The following is a 13,077-nucleotide window of genomic DNA, read 5'->3' as shown; positions in this document are numbered from 1 at the left end:
CAATAGGTCATCTTTTTGGTCACTACTAATTTCTGTGTTTCCCATTTACTACAACATTTCCACTGACCACTAACGTAGGATTTAACAATTAAAATAGCTATACTATAAAGTGAAACAAAGAACCATCATCAGGTCACACATCCCCACTGAATGATAATAGTCATCTCTTTAAATAAGCATTCCTTAAAAGTTAAATAAATTTGAGAGCTTGTTCCCTTAAAAATAAAAGTATTTACTAAGTTATTAGATGGCATGATATTTCACACAGCAATTTCTACAGTCAAACAGAAATAGTAATCAAAATTAACCCTGGGAAGGAGAATGTGATAGGAGGAGGATGTCAAGAACAACCATGGCTCTTTCTACAATTTTTCAATTTTTTGCTAGGATGCATTCATGTATCATTAGTATAAAAATAGAATTCTTAAAAGAATTAAACCTTTCTAGATTGAAATGGAGATACTGTGCAAGTTGCAATATCCTTCCCTCCATGGAGTTTCCACTGCCCTTGGGGACCCCTTGGTTATTCCACTTACCTAGTCAGGTTTGTATTCTACTCAATACCTAGTGCCTCACTCATAGTACAGTGGGCACTCAACAAATGTCTGCTGAAGCGAACGGCACCTGGCGATGTGGATAACAAAAATGACAAAAACATGGTCACTAACAAAATCTACAATCTAAACAGATAAAATCATGCTCTAATTTTCAGTGACGCAAATTACTGAGTGCTAATGACATATTCAAAAACTACAAAGGCATACATTGAATTTTGGAAGAAAGCAAGACAAACGTATAATGTTTAAGTGGTATAGAGGATTTTTAAGCCTAAAACAGGGAGAAACCAAACTAGAATCAATTATTCCTGGCTCCCTAGTCATAAAACCATAAAATTCAAGAGAGTAAGAAAAAGAAACATAAAGGAAAACTAACCTGTACTGAGTTTCTATGTACCATGCACTGCATTAGACATTTATATAGATTAAAACTTCCAGGTTTCAGCTTGGATATAAAGCACTGGGATGCTACCATCTCCACTCTCACTAAAAGAAAAATGCTAGACAAACTGAAAAGCAACTACTTTTCTTCAATATGACAGAACTGAGGTCCTAGGACAAACCACTATCCCACAATCCCAATATATGGAAATACTCATACCCGCAGGGAGACACAGGATCCGAGCATATAAACTTGTAGGAGGACCAAACTAGAAGTTCTGACAAATTACTGGAGACCAGAGTATGAGCTGGCATGAGAGTGTGAAGCTTGTAAGAGGTTGCTACACTCTTACAAGCTTTTCCTACAGGAATTCCACCAGGCTCTCACAGAGAAGATCAGGGAAAAATCTCAGAGAAAGCGCCCACCATGGTGCTGGCTAGCTGGCTGAGGAAAACAGCACCCACTGTGAAACCTACCCAGATCCCTTTATCCCCAATACAGAAAAAAAGGCTTAGTCTTCGGGGGAAGGACTTGAAACCCATGGTTGGAGAACACTGGTGGATACCCACTGCAGCTAGGGTAAAGGAACATGGGAAAAAGAAAAAGAAGCTCCAGTCCAGGAGGAGGAAAAGTAAATCTTGCCAAGGACACACTCAAGACCCAGGCTCTAGTACCTGTCTAAGTAAGGTTTAATCAGATCATCAGAGAACTCCCTCCTCCCCTACTAACCACAACCTGGCAAACCAGCTCCATGGTTAAGAACAATAGAATACAACTGGGAGAGCTGTTAGAGCTAGCTCTTGGGAAGCAGCACAAAATAAAAACCCAAAGCTAAGCAAGAGTCAAAATGAATGTATCACTAGAGAAATCAGAAATCTCTGGTGCCTGGTGGAGCACAGTGGCTCATGCCTGTAATCTCAGCACTTTGGGAAGCCAAGGCAGGAGGATCGCTTGAACCTAGAAATTCAAGACCAGACTGGGCAACACAGGGAAACCCCATCCCTACAAAAAAAAATTTAAAAATTAGCTGGGCATGGTAGCATGCACTTGTGGTCCCAGATACTCAGGAGGCTGAGGTTGGAGGACTGCTTGAGCCCAGAAGGTTGAGAGGCTGAGGCTGCAGTGAGCCATGATCGTGTCACTGTACTCCAGTTTGGGTGACAGAGCAAGACCCTGTCTCAAAAAAAAAAAAAAAAAAAAAAAGAGAGAGAGAGAGAAAAGAAATCTCTGGTACCCACAGCAAAACAAAACAAACCCAATATCAAACAGGTCAACTCTTGCTGGGCGCAGTGGCTCACACTTGTAATCCCAGCACTTTGAGAGGTCAAGGCGGGCAGATCACCTGAACCCAGGAGTTCCAGACCTACTCTGGGCAACATGGTGAAACCCCATCTCTACAAAAGATCTTAAGAACTAGCTGGACATGGTGGAGCACACCTATAGTCCCAGCTACTTGGGAGCCTGAGATGGGAGGATAGCTTGAGCCCAGGAGGTCGAGGCTGCAGTGAGCCATGATCATGCCACTGCACTCCAGCCTGGGTAACGGAGAGAGACCTTACCTCAAAAACAAAAACACAAAAACAAAAAAACACAGGCCAACTCCTGACCAAATTAACACAAATTCCCATAAATATGTTCTTCTCCAAACATATCAAATATTTACCTAAGCATCTCCTGCCCATGTTCAGCTTTCAGCATATTTAGGAGGCGTAACAAAAGGCAAGAAAACATTCCAAGTGACAAAGGAATTACTAAATCCAGACTCAGTAAATGCAGATGTTGAGACTATCAGAAAAAAATGTCAAAGAACTATGATTAATATCTTAAAGACTCTAATGTAAAAAATAGACAATATGCAAGACCAGACAGATAATTTCAGCAAAGAGATAGAAACTGTAAGAATGAATCAAAGGGAAATGCTAGAAATAAAAAAAAAAAACAGTAAGAAAAACAATGGGCTGAACAGTAGACTTGACATAGCCAAGGAAAGACTCAGTGAGCTTGAAGATCAAGGTTATTGATCAGTCAATAAAAATTAAAAAGAGACGAATGAAAATACTGAAGAGCACTCAAGAACTGTGGGGCAATAACAAACAGTATAACACACTTGTAATTAGAATCCCAGAAAGAGAGAAAAAAAAGAACAAGATAGAATTATTTGAAGAAATAATGGCTGAGAAACTTTCCAAAATTAGTGACAGGCAACAAACCACAGATATAATAAAGTTTAGAGAACACAAAGCAGGACAAAAATGAAAAAATTTTAAAAGCCACAATTAGGCATATCATATTCAAGCTGCTGAAAACCAAAGACAAAAAGAAAATCTTCAAAGTAGTCAGAGGAAAAAAGACACACTAACTATGGAGGAACAAGGATAAGAATTAAAGCAGCCTCAAACTAACGCGGGAACAGACAGCCAAACACCACATGTTCTCATTCATGGGTGGGAGAGTCGAACAATGGGAACATATCGACGCAGGGAGGGGAGCATCACACACTGGAGTCTGTTGGGGGATGGGGGACTGGGGGAGGGATAGCATTGGGAGAGGTGCCTGAAGTGGGTGACGGGTTGATGGGTGCAGCGGGCCACCATGACACATATATACCTATGTGGCAGACCTGCACATTCTGTACATGTATCCCAGAACTTAAGGTATTAAAAAAAAAAATGAATTACAGCAGCCTTCTCATCAGAAACCACGTAAGCCAGGCAATGGTGGAGTACTATGTTGAAAGAGGAAAAAAAACTGTCAACCCACAAAAGCGTCCTTTCAAAAGTGAAGGAAAATGAAAACTTTCTCAGACAACCAAAAACAGAGAATTTACTGCCAGATCTGCCCTCAAAAGATAGGTTAAAGGGGATTCTTTAAGCAGAAAGACTGTGATCAAGGTAGGAAACCTGGATTACCATAAAGAAATGAAAAGCATTGGAAAAGGAATAAATGAAGGTAGAATATAATCTTTTCTTTTTAAACATTTGAAAAGCCAATTTCCCAAACACCAGCTAAGGGCCAATCGTGCACGTTGGCCTTCTAAAGACAGCAGCCTCAGGTCTGCTATGTTAACTCTTTTCTGCACAACACAGTATATTAAAAAAAAAATCCTACAACATCATACTTGATGGTGAGAGATGGAATGCTTTCCAAGATTGGAACAAGTTAAGGATGTCCTCTCTCACCACTACAACTCTGAAAAAGAAGAAAAAAGCCAGGCCAGGTGCAGTGGCTGACGCCTGTAATTCCAACACTTTGGGAAGCCAAAGCAGGAGGATCACTTGAGGCAGGAGTTCAAGACCAGCTCGGGGAACATAGCAAGACCTTATCTCTGCACAAAAAATATTTAAAAATAGGTGGGCATAGTGGCATGTGCCCATAGCCCCATCTACTCAAGACGCTGAGGCAGGAGGATCACTTGAGCCCAGGAGTTCAAGGCTGCAGTGAGCTATGATGGGGCCACTGCACTCTAGCCTAGGTGACAGAGCAAGACCCTGTCTCTTAAAAAGCAAAAAAAGCCAGACGTGGTGGCTCATGCCTGTAATCTCAGCACTTTGGGAAGCCAAAGTGGGAAGACTGCTTAAGACCAAGAGTTTGAGACTAGCCTGGCCAATACAGTGAGACCCTGTTTCTATAAAAAAAATTTTTTTTAAATTAACTTAAGCATACCCTGAGAGAAAGATTTTAAAAAGCCAGAGTACTCTATTACCTGATTTCTAGGCTTATTATAAAGCTATAATAATCAAGACTGTGTGTTAATGGAGAAATGATAGATATATAGATCAATGCAACAGAGAGCCCAGAAATAGATCCACAGAAGGATAGTCAACTGATTTTTGACACATATGCAAAGGCAATTCAATGGAGAAAGGGTAGTCTTTTCAACAAGTGGTGCTGGGATAACTAGACATCCATACGTGGAATCACATTCATGGCAGGAGAATATAAAATGGTAGAACCACTTTGGAACATAGTTTGGTAATTTCTGTCAAAGAAAAATCCACTAATCCCATTCCTACGTATTTACCCCAATAAACTGCAAACTTATGTCCACACAGAGATCTGTACACTAATGTTTACCACAGCTCTATTGATAACCACCAAAAAACTGGTAACAACCAAGTCGTCCTTCGACAGGTGAATGAACAAACTGTGGTACATCCATACAATGGAATAGTATTCAGTAATGAAAAGGAACAGGCTATTCATTCACACAATATGGATGAATCCACTAAAAGCAAGACCAAAAAAAGGCTACATATTGCATGATTCCACTCATGTGATATTCTGGAAAAGGCAGAATTATAGTTAAAAATTCAGAAGTACACTATCGTGAGGCATTTCTAGGGGGAAAAACTGGCTAGATTTTTTTTGAACAGGAATAGCTCTGATCAGGTCAACTCGGATAGGAGTCTATGGAATTTTGCATCACTATATATCATCTCTTTAAAAAATGTATTTAACTTTTAAAATAAGAAAATATATTCACATTGCTTAAAATTCAAAACACATACGTAAAAGTTTATGTAGTGAAAAGTCTCCCTCTCACCCTCTACCTGCTTGGTCATGAATGTTCCAAAACTATCAGTGTCTTCAATATTCTTGATTGACCCTTAGGATATTACCAATCTTTTGCTACTACAAGCAATACTCCAATTAATATGCAAATATTTGTTGAATAAATTCCTGGAAGTGTTTGCGGGGTCTAATGATGTGTGTGTTTATAAATTTTGATTGCTCTTTCAAGTCACTGACTTTTAAAATGTCAGAGATTTTTAATTTTTATCCTAGGAGGAAAGAAGAAAAGCTAAGATTCTATCACCAGGCAATTTTCTGGGGGAATGTACATCTCTAAGACATACAAAATGACCCTTGTATAGTTTCCCACACATACTTCCTGGGGTCCAGTTGCATTTTCATGTAATATATTTCAGGCCACAAGCTGTTGTGAAGCCTATTTCAGTTATGTGGAAAGTGTTACTTCTGAGATCTTCACAAGCAAAGGTCAAAGGCTGATGCCCCAAATTGGTAATTCCTGGCCACTCACTTCACAGTACAATGCTGGATTTTTCACTGCAACCACAGGAAGATTTTTAAATCTTAACCAATTAAAACACATTTACAGAGAATCCCTTGTCCTTATTACCAATGCTCAAATAAGGATTTCCTCTCTTAGGTACAAATTATAAATCATATAAAGGTTCCAAGGAAAGACTGCAAATGTTTATTTCATCTCTTAAGTGGTGGTGGTTCCCAAATAACGGTCTTTTGGCTTGACCACAAAACCTAGTAGAGTCTAATACACTAGGGTTTTCGTGATAATGCTTGAATGGAAGGTTGAGGAAATCTAGAGACTCCTTTGATAATAGCCACACAAGATCAGAAAGCAGTTAAGCCACTCACAAGAATATCTATGTCCAAAACCACACTGTCTGCCTTTGGCTTCTTCCCAGAAAAACCATCACTCCATTCCACACTTGGTGGAAGAGGTGTTACCAATGGCACAATCACATTATTTAGTCTCTAGAATACACTACATTCAGAAATGGGTGTTTAACAAGATTTATCAAAGCTTAACAGCTTACATTCATTGCTAATTATTATGAATTATTGCAGTAATGGCCCCCAATTTTTTCACATCTCCCTGTATCCACACCTTTGAATGGTCACCACCTACAATGACTCTGGGCTTGGCCACAGAAGCACTTCCATGCTTTAGCTTATGGGACAATAGCAAATGTGACACAGCAAACATTTGAAAAGTGCTTGTGCACTGGTGCTTGCTCTCACTTGCTACTCTGTGACTTCAAGACCACCATGTTAATAAGTCCAGACTAGCCAGCTGGAGGGCAGACCACATAGAATGGAGATGAACCATCCCGGCTTAGGGCCTCCTAGACCAACCAGCCTGCCAACCACCAGATGTGTGAGTAAGGCTATCCCAGATCATCTAGCCACCAGCTAACCACCCTCCCCCAAAAAGCTAATTGACACAGGCTACTTAAAAGTAAATATGTTTGTGGCCTAGTACTTATGGGAAGGGGAACAGAACACTGGTTTTCCTCCTGTGAAGTTTACTCTGTAGATAAGAAATAGTTTCAAACAGAAAAACTTCCAGTACCTGGATGAGAATAAATATAAATATATAAGTATTGAAAAAATACTTAAGTCTTCCCAGATTCTAACAAATGTGCTGTCTGCCATCACAGATGGCACACACATGCAAAAAACAAAAAACATAAAAAAATTTCCATTTAGTCACTGAAGTATCTTTATCATGATATATTTAAACCAAAGTCTTATACTCGACAGTTCCATTTCTAACACTGAACAACAACTCAGGTTTCCAGGAATTATGTTTTCTCTCAATTCTACTTTTTCCCCATGTGACAGGGATCAGTGAGAGCTGAAAGAGCTCCCTTAATGCAGCCTAAAAAGCATCAGCTATATGAGCCTAATTAAACCTCCTTCTAGAAGCATTCTGAAGGATCAGCTTCTTCCAGCATCATAGAAACTCTTTTTAGCCATGTTAATGGCAGTCAATAAAAACTGTTTAAGACCTACGCATTTGGTCCAGAGACATTGCCTCTATTGGATTGCAAGGTGGGACACTGAAGGAGAAATGACTTTCTTAAACCATTTTTGTTTAGGCCTCACTATATGCTTCCCTGGATGAGAGAGGATGAGAGAGGATGAGAGAGAGAGAGAGAGAGAGAGGATGAGAGAGAGAGAGAGAGAGAGAGAGACCTCCCATTAGACAGAGAGAGAGAGAGAGAAAGAAACACCTCTCATTGTACTTGGAATAAAACACAAGCTCTTTAATGAGGTCCCATAAGGCCCTGTCAATCTTTCCCTGTCCACCTCATCTCTCTTACCCCAAGTCCTAGCCAAACCTCTGTGGATCCTTTCCACATCTCTCTTCCACCTCAGTGCCCTCACAACACCTGCTGCTACCCCTGCCTGGCAATCCCTTCTCTCTAACCTTTACCTTGCTTATTCCTGCTCATTCTCAAGGCTCAGGGCACCATGCTGGTCTCCCTCACAGGGACATTCTACCTTATACTTGCTGCGTGACCTTGGGCAAGTTACCTTTGCTTCACCTTTCTGAGTCTCACACCTCAGAGAGAGAGATCCTCTGTTAGTTAAGCACTTAGCACAGTACTCGGGACACAGGAAATGTTTAAGAAATCATTGCTGCTGTTATTGTTATTATCCTATATGGTAATGTCCATCATAGCTCTTAGTGCAATTAGATATTTATTTGTTGAAAAAATAGAAACACACCGCGCCACCCCCACCCGCCCCCACCAGCTTGGATCCCACCTTAATACCTATTACTTTTCAGGCAATTTCCCCATACATTGCATTTTTGTAGAGTAAGATGAAATGAATGTTTACAGAGCATTGATCAATTCTCACTACCACCCTCAGAGATATGGTTTGACAAAGAAATTGAGGCACAGAGAAGTTAAATAACTGGCCAAGAGCAAGTGGTAGAGTTAGGATTTGAATCCAAGTTGGCCTGACCTCACAGCCTGTGCTGGGTATATGACACCAAAGGCTTCTCTAACTCATGAACCTTGTCATCTAAGAGCAGGCCTCAGAGAAGACAGATCTTCATAGTTACACCCATCCCAAATGACTCCCAGAGATCTACTTCTCAGATCCTTAACCAGGATGGTGCTCCCATCACTCCCTGTGAACCCCTTCAGCAGAGCACTCTTCCCCCTGACTGTGAGAAGATGACTTAATTCCTTTCCACTGGAAGTTGAGCTGTTAAGGGGGTATCTTTCACCTCTTATACCCCTAGCAAACAGAAGGTATTTAATACATGTTTGCTGAATGAATTAAATGAAAATCTTGGAGAATATATTATTGTTGCAAAGTTGGGGAGTGGAGTGAATTTTCATTAACAATATTAAAGTTTGGCATAGTTAAGAACAAACTTGACAAGAATGGTGAGAAAAGTGGAGTTTATCTTAACCACTTTTACAATCGATAATGATTTCTATATCTAGCCCTAGAGATTCTACACGGTTTACCAACTGTGTGCTTCACAGCTGTAGGTAGACTTTGCTCTACCTCTGGACCCTGCCTCACCACCACTGTTCTGCTATACCCAGTGGCTGCAACTGAGCCACTGTTCAGGACAGGATGCCCTTGATAAGTACCAATCTCTCAGTGATTACTAACAAATGGCTTGAAAGAAACAACAAATAATAAATTTCAGTGATTACTAACAAATGGTTTGGAAAGAGAAACTAAAAGAGCAAGTGATAAAGCAAATGAGAGCAAACCGTTACTAATTGGGAATATAGTGAGTTCTTTGTACTATTCTTATAACAGTTTGTAATTATCAAAATAAGTTTTTAAAATTTAAAAAAGAATGTGTCCCAGAAGATTCCAACACACAAAGTCTAGTGTATTGGCCATGCTGGTATCATATATTCTTGTCATGTGTCTCAAAACAAAACAAAACAAAACAAAACACATTCTAGGCTTGGGTTTCCTTGCCCATCAGCCAATACCAAGGGAAAAGGAGCTCCTTGGGTAGCAGGGCACAGCCATAGTTCCTGGGTTTTGGCAAAGATTAAATTATTTGCTGCTTGAAAAGCATTGATGAACTCATAGGTGTTTCCTATTGGTCAAAGTCCCAGTACTATTTCCTCACACCAGGTCCTTTATTCAGTCGGCTGTCTTCTGACTTATCACCTTCCTTTTCACAAGCCTAGCTATGAAATCGGGCAAGTTTTTCCCAGGACCCTTTTTTTTTTTTTTACTTTCTCCCAAGAAAAGCACAGAGGCAGTTCTAATGGTAAGAATTTTGCTGTTATTATCTATGGAAAGACCTACAGGAACAAGGCAAAAATAACCATGGGGGAGTCATAAAGATTCCAGAAATCAGAAAACTCAAAGTGGTAGTTATTTGGTTTATAATGACCACTTACTTGCTAGTACCCGTTTATTTGTTCATCACTTTTACCCATTCACCCTAGATCCTCCCCACCATACAAACCAGAATGTTTCAGCTTTCCCAGCCACTGTAACTGGAACAACAGAAACTTGTGAGCCATTAAAGTGTCCCCATGTTAGGAGAGTGCCAGACAGGTGTCACCTAACACTCACTTCTCACCTATATTGTGGGACAAGTCAAGATCATAGTAAATCATACCTCAATGAGAGATTTTCTTAATGTAAGACAGCATATTACCTCTGTCTTCTCAGCTCCTATTTTGTGTAAGCTCCACAAGGAGGTAGGTGCATTATGTCCCATGATAATGCTCAGCTTCATTTTTGGACTGGCTCTCTGTAACTCTGATCAAGGCTTGTAAGAGCCCTCCCTAATGCCATGTCTTTACCAGCACCTGGTGCCTCCTACCTCCCCCACCTCTTCCAAAATACTTGCCTAGTTCCAGCCAGACCTCAAAGCAGTGGGCAGAAAGAAGATATGGCTTTGTGTAGGTTAGGGGAAAAAAATGGGTTGTTATGGTTGGTGGAACACAAGAGAGGGAAAAGACAAGCATTATTAAAGGAGAGGACAATACTAAACCTACAAGTCTTCAACACCCTTTCTTCTTTAACTTTCACCAATCCATACTTCTTAGCTATGATGCCAGCCCTGCACCATCACCTGTCCTGCTCCTGGGAATCTCCCCTACGGGCCTGAAGGTGGGTCACAACACTTCAGGGAGGAGTGGGAAGCCTTTCTCTACTTTTTTCTACCTATGACCAGATTCACATCGCATTGCTGAGGGCAAGCAACATGACTCAGAGAAGAGGGGAGAGAGAAAGTGTGAATTCTAGAGCCAGACTTGCACCCCTGAGTATTCCAGAATTGACTGGACAGAAAGCAAGGCAACAATATTGGGTTAAAAGCTATTCTCTAGCAAACAAAAGCATAAAGAAGAGCACAACTGGAGAAAAGGTGGCAAAGATGGTGGCTAACATCGATTGAAAGTTGAATACACGCTGGGCACTGAAACACTTCTCAACGATCTCAGGTAATCCTTGAAGAGAGGGTATTATCCTTTTACAGTTCAAGTATTTAAGCTCAGAGCTCACTTTAAACGAAAGAGAAAATGATATGTTATGGAGGTAGAATACTCCCAGGTTAAACAAAAAAGAAAAAAACTCTATTTTTACGTATCCGAAGAGTAATCACATGATGCTACAAAAGCATGAGAACCACACTACTCAAAGGGTACGAAGGCCGGGACCCATACTCCCATTGTCTACAGATGTTTTGGAAGTATTAAACTAAATAAAAACACAATGCTTTGTTCAGACCGACTCCTCTCTCAGCCCTACTCTTTCCCCCTCCCAGCCTAGGCTGACAAGAAGTGGCTAAAGGGAAAGTATTTAACAGGAGAACTGGTCTGGGAAAGTGGATTGTGGGTTGCTTAAACTAAGCAAAGACGTTGTGCAACCAGTTTTTACCTAAATTATTTTTCATTACTTCCCAAGTTTAGAGAGCAGCAGTTCACTTTATCAGACTGAACACAGCGAATGAGGTCGCCTTTCCCTCCAGGCCACCACTGGAATCACCTTCAACACGGTTTTGACTTCTTACACAATCAGACGGCGGGAGGGGGGAATCTCATCCTCAGCTTCATAGATAAACGCACCTCACGGCACACACACACAAACAACTCGCGCACATCTGAGGCCACGGATTTCCTTGCAACTCAAAGTCGGAGAAGCGGCCAAACAAGTTTCTTGCCAAATCCCTAGTAGCCACATATGTCCCAGGGCTGCACAGCGATAAAAACTTTGAAACATGCCTCCACATACCACCATTGTGGTCACTCACTCCAGATCCCGCCACCCCCTCCTCACAAATAACAAACGCAGGCTGCCCTGTGCAATTTAAAGCTAGACTCCACCAAAGCACTGGCTCTGCTGTGAAAAGCGGGAGAAAAAGATTGAAGGCTATTAAAAAAAACAACAAACAAACAAAAAACAAAACAAAACAAAACAAAAAAACAAACTACGGCCCCCGGGGCGGAGGGAATAAAACGAACTCGAAAGCTGGAGAAAAGTTAACTTTGCCGTGCCCAGCGGTGGGAAAATTTCCCCGGAAGACTAGCAAAGCCCTCACGATTTTCCCACCCCGGGACCGCCCGACGCTCGGCGGCCACGAACCCGCAGTTCGAACAATGCCGCCAGCGGGAGGGAAAGTTCGCCGGCCCGCCGGGCGCCCGCGCTCCCGCTCCCGCCGGGTGGGCACCCGGGCTTCCCGGGGTGCCTCGCCGCACCCAGCACCACCCGTTCTCCCCTCTTCAGGCACTCGGTTCTTTCCGCCCCCCAACATCTAAACAGCCAGGGCGCGCCCTCGCTCCCTGGAGCATCCGACCCCTGGCGGCCGACAGAGCAGGTCCTCCCGCCACGGGTCTGGCCCTGTCAGCCCCGAAGCCAGGCAAAGGGCAGGAACGGAGGAGGGGGCGCCAGGAGGGGGCACCGGAGGAAAGAGCCGCAACAGTTATGGCGCTCAATTCCTGCCCGGTGTAGCCGGGAGCTGCAGCCGAGCTCGCGCGTCCGCCCCCGCCCCCCGCCCGGGCCACCAGGCACTACCCGGGCGGGCAGAGGGGCCACCATGCACTTTACCTCAGCCCACACACGCTCTCGGCCCCAAGGCGCCGGGGACGCCGGAGGCGACCACGATGTGGAACCGGAGCGACCCGGAGCGCGGCGAGGCCGGGCCGGGACTGTGCGCTCCGCGCCGCCCGCTTCCACTCCCGGAGGCCGCCGCTCCCGCCGCCCAGCCGGTGCGACGCCCCCAACCTCGCCCGCGCCGGGTCCGGCCTCCGCGGCGCCTACCTTCGCGCAGCTGGCTCGCGGCTCCTGCCCGGCTCCACGCCGCGGCCCGGCAATGTGCCGGGTGAGTCCGGTCGGAGTGGTAACCGCCCCCCTAACCGCTCGCTTTCTTCTCTTCCCTCCCTCGCACCTGCCCCTTAATCCCCTCCTCGCCCCCGCCCCCCGCCGGGGCCGCCCCCCGCGCCTCAGCTCCCGCCCTCGGCCCTCGTCCGCCCGGCCCGTCAGGCCTCAGCGCTGGGCAGGCGGTTGGGCGGCGGCGGCGGCTGAGGCGGCGCGGAGCACTATTGTATTCCTGACACTGTGCGCTCCCACGCTCCGCCTCTTCCCTTT

General features: G+C 43.6%; 1 protein-coding gene across 2 annotated transcripts in view; it reads right to left on the bottom strand.

The window, feature by feature from the left end:
• The window catches only part of JADE3 (jade family PHD finger 3), a 149,223-nt gene that overhangs the window by 136,003 nt on the left and 143 nt on the right, over nt 1-13,077 (bottom strand). The window contains exon 1 of one of the 2 annotated variants that reach the window (XM_034950654.4): nt 12,751-13,050. The exons of the other annotated variant lie outside the window; for it this stretch is intronic. The gene's annotated coding sequence lies outside the window, so the exon portion shown is untranslated. Of the gene's footprint in view, nt 1-12,750; nt 13,051-13,077 lie in introns of those variants that run through there. 2 annotated transcript variants of the gene reach the window in all.

The sequence above is a fragment of the Pan paniscus genome, chromosome X (genome assembly GCF_029289425.2).
Source record: "Pan paniscus chromosome X, NHGRI_mPanPan1-v2.0_pri, whole genome shotgun sequence".
Taxonomy (NCBI): Eukaryota; Metazoa; Chordata; class Mammalia; order Primates; family Hominidae; genus Pan; species Pan paniscus.
This window is presented reverse-complemented; position numbering and strand designations above follow the sequence as displayed.